Source organism: Palaemon carinicauda, chromosome 1 (genome assembly GCF_036898095.1).
Source record: "Palaemon carinicauda isolate YSFRI2023 chromosome 1, ASM3689809v2, whole genome shotgun sequence".
Classification (NCBI taxonomy): Eukaryota; Metazoa; Arthropoda; class Malacostraca; order Decapoda; family Palaemonidae; genus Palaemon; species Palaemon carinicauda.
In genome coordinates, this window is record NC_090725.1 from 302,455,943 (window position 1) to 302,460,541 (window position 4,599).

The window sequence follows — 4,599 nt, forward strand, 5'->3', positions numbered from 1 at the left end:
GGCTTCACCGCCTGGCCCGCTTGGCTTCACCGCCCGGCTTACAATGGCGCTTGGCTTCACCGCCTGGCCCGCTTGGCTTCACCGCCTGGCCCGCTTGGCTTCACCGCCTGGCCCGCTTGGCTTCACCGCCTGGCTCGCTTGGCTTCACCGCCTGGCTCGCTTGGCTTCACCGCCCGGCTTACAATGGCGCTTGGCTTCACCGCCTGGCCCGCTTGGCTTCACCGCCCGGCTTACAATGGCGCTTGGCTTCACCGCCCGGCTTACAATGGCGCTTGGCTTCACCGCCCGGCTTACAATGGCGCTTGGCTTCATCGCCCGGACCAACAATGGTGCTTGGCTTCAACGCCTGGCTTACAATGGCGCTTGGCTTCACTGCCCGGCTTACAATGGCGCTTGGTTTCACCGCCTGGCCCGCTTGGCTTCACCGCCTGGCCTGCTTGGCTTCACCGCCTGGCCCGCTTGGCTTCACCGCCTGGCTTACAACGGCGCTTGGCTTCACCGCCTGGCTTACAATGGCGCTTGGCTTCACCGCCTGGCCCGCTTGGCTTTACCGCCCGGCTTATAATGGCTCTTGGCTTCACCGCCTGGCCCACTTGGCTTCACCGCCCGGCTTACAATGGCGCTTGGCTTCACCGCCCGGCTTACAATGGCGCTTGGCTTCATCGCCCGGCCCAACAATGGCGCTTGGCTTCACCGCCCGGCTTACAATGGCGCTTGGCTTCACCGCCTGGCCCGCTTGGCTTTACCGCCCGGCTTACAATGGCGCTTGGCTTCACCGCCTGGCCCGCTTGGCTTCACCGCCCGGCTTACAATGGCGCTTGGCTTCACCGCCTGGCCCGCTTGGCTTCACCGCCTGGCCCGCTTGGCTTCACCGCCTGGCTCGCTTGGCTTCACCGCCCGGCTTACAATGGCGCTTGGCTTCACCGCCTGGCCCGCTTGGCTTCACCGCCCGGCTTACAATGGCGCTTGGCTTCACCGCCCGGCTTACAATGGCGCTTGGCTTCACCGCCCGGCTTACAATGGCGCTTGGCTTCATCGCCCGGACCAACAATGGTGCTTGGCTTCACCGCCTGGCTTATAATGGCACTTGGCTTCACCGCCTGGACTGCTTAGCTTCACCGCCCGGCTTACAATGGCGCTTGGCTTCACCGCCCGGCTTACAATGGCGCTTGGCTTCACCTCCCGGCCCAACAATGGCGCTTGGCTTCATCGCCCGGCCCAACAATGTTGCTTGGCTTCACCGCCCGGCTTACAATGGCGCTTGGCTTCATCGCCCGGCTTACAATGGCGCTTGGCTTCATCGCCCGGCCCAACAATGGCGCTTGGCTTAACCGCCTGGCTTACAATGGCGCTTGGCTCCACCGCCTGGCTTACAATGGCGCTTGGCTTCACCGCCCGGCTTACAATGGTGCTTGGCTTCACCGCCCGGCTTACAATGGCGCTTGGCTTCACCGCCCGGCTTACAAGGGCGCTTGGCTTCACCGCCCGGCTTACAATGGCGCTTGGCTTCATCGCACCGTTCAACAATGGCGCTTGGCTTCACCGCCCGGCTTACAATGGCGCTTGGCTTCACCGCCTGGCCCGTTTGGCTTCACTGCCCGGCCTACAATGGCGCTTGGCTTCACCCCCGGGACCAATTGGCTTTACCGCCAGGCACAATAATGGCACTTGGCTTCACCGCCTGGCCCGCTTGGCTTTACCGCCCGGCACAATAATGGCGCTAGGCTTCACCGCCCGGCTTACAATGGCGCTTGGCTTCACTGCCAGGCCAGCTTGGCTTCACCGCCCGGCTTACAATGGCGCTTGGCTTCACTGCCTGGCCCGCTTGGCTTCACTGCCCGGATTACAATGGCGCTTGGCTTCACCGCCTGGCCCGCTTGGCTTTACCGTCCGGCACAATAATGACGCTTGGCTTCACCGCCAGGCCTAAATTTGATGCTTGGCTTCACCGCCTGGCAAAACAATGACCCTTGGCTTCACCTCTGAATTTCAAATATCATCAGTCACGACTGACTAGTAATAGGCTAGCTGTAGTGAGGGAAGTTGGCCGAAAGCTATTTCAGTACGAAGGGCAACCTCTGGCGCGGCGGAAAAACCCGTAAGTTCAATGCCCAGAAAACTGAAGTAGGTTTCAAATTGCTTCTCTAAGTAAGCCAACTCAAATACAAGTCATGACTGATCTTAATAGGCTAGCTGTAGTGAGGGGAGTTGGCCGAAAGCTATTTCAGTACGAAGGGCAACCTCTGGCGCGGCGGAAAAACCCGTAAGTTCAATGCCCAGAAAACTGAAGTAGGTTTCAAATTGCTTCTCTAGGTAATCCAACTCAAATACAAGTCATGACTGATCTTAATAGGCTAGCTGTAGTGAGGGGAGTTGGCCGAAAGCTATTTCAGTACGAAGGGCAACCTCTGGCGCGGCGGAAAAACCCGTAAGTTCAATGCCCAGAAAACTGAAGTAGGTTTCAAATTGCTTCTCTAGGTAATCCAACTCAAATGCAAGTCATGACTGATCTTAATAGGCTAGCTGTAGTGAGGGAAGTTGGCCGAAAGCTATTTTAGTAAGAAGGGCAACCTCTGGCGCGGCGGAAAAACCCGTAAGTTCAATGCCCAGAAAACTGAAGTAGGTTTCAAATTGCTTCTCTAAGTAATCCAACTCAAATACAAGTCATGACTGATCTTAATAGGCTAGCTGTAGTGAGGGAAGTTGACCGAAAGCTATTTTAGTAAGAAGGGCAACCTCTGGCGCGGCGGAAAAACCCGTAAGTTCAATGCCCAGAAAACTGAAGTAGGTTTCAAATTGCTTCTCTAAGTAATCCAACTCAAATACAAGTCATGACTGATCTTAATAGGCTAGCTGTAGTGAGGGAAGTTGGCCGAAAGCTATTTTAGTAAGAAGGGCAACCTCTGGCGCGGCGGAAAAACCCGTAAGTTCAATGCCCAGAAAACTGAAGTAGGTTTCAAATTGCTTCTCTAAGTAATCCAACTCAAATACAAGTCATGACTGATCTTAATAGGCTAGCTGTAGTGAGGGAAGTTGGCCGAAAGCTATTTCAGTAGGAAGGGCAACCTCTGGCGCGGCGGAAAAACCCGTAAGTTCAATGCCCAGAAAACTGAAGTAGGTTTCAAATTGCTTCTCTAAGTAATCCAACTCAAATACAAGTCATGACTGATCTTAATAGGCTAGCTGTAGTGAGGGAAGTTGGCCGAAAGCTATTTCAGTACGAAGGGCAACCTCTGGCGCGGCGGAAAAACCCGTAAGTTCAATGCCCAGAAAACTGAAGTAGGTTTCAAATTGCTTCTCTAAGTAATCCAACTCAAATACAAGTCATGACTGATCTTAATAGGCTAGCTGTAGTGAGGGAAGTTGGTCGAAAGCTATTTCAGTAGGAAGGGCAACCTCTGGCGCGGCGGAAAAACCCGTAAGTTCAATGCCCAGAAAACTGAAGTAGGTTTCAAATTGCTTCTCTAAGTAATCCAACTTAAATACAAGTCATGACTGATCTTAAAAGGCTAGCTGTAGTGAGGGAAGTAGGCCGAAAGCTATTTCAGTTCGAAGGGCAACCTCTGGCGCGGCGGAAAAACCCGTAAGTTCAATGCCCAGAAAACTGAAGTAGGTTTCAAATTTCTTCCCTTATTCTTCCGACTCAAATATAAGTCATGAATTATTATAATACATTTATGAAGTACTGATGAATTATGAATTGAGATGAAAAGGAAATAAAAAAGGGAAGGAAGAAAGGGTCGTGGGAACCAAGCCTGCCATAATGGATGTGGGCAAAACCCACCTGATGAGCTCTTTGGTAAGAGCGAAACCCTTATGTATGTCACTTTGGTAGTGGTATGTATGAATTGATTAGTTTTTATATATTTATTTATATATATATATATATATATATATATATATATATATATATATATATATATATATATGTATGTATGTATGACATATTCACACACATGGCTTTCTGGTAGAAGGGAGTGTATAATTAGAATCCCATTGATGGTTAAGTGTTGGCCTTCAAATGGCGATGCTTACAGCTCCATCTATTATGAGATGGCCGTAGCTCCTCTCCTTCTGAACAATGTGTGTTCCATCAAATCATTCCGTATGAGAGGGTTGCTGGTCGTGGACATCAATATAATGTTGGTTTACCCAGAGGAAATATGTGAATCACGACACCCTGAAGATGTACGCAAGCCAGCAGAAATCGGGGGTCAATGAACGAACATTATATTGATATCCACGACGAGAAACCCTCTCATACAGAATGATTTGATGGAACACACATTGTTCAGAAGGAGAGGAACGAAGGCCAGCTCATGATAGCTCAAGCTGTAAGCATCGCCATTTAAAGGCCAACACTTAACATTCAATGGGATTCTAGTCATACACTCCCTTCAAGATGAAAGCAATATGGATAACCTCTGTGGTGGTGTATGTGCCTGCTTATGTGTCTAAGTGTGTAAGCACATGTGTAAGTGTGTATAGTAAATAATCAACATTTATCCTCTTCTTAATCAGGGATTTTTTAAATTTGTAATAGTTTAAATTTCCAATTTTTAGTTTTATATAGAATATATTTTTAAAATATTCAATTAT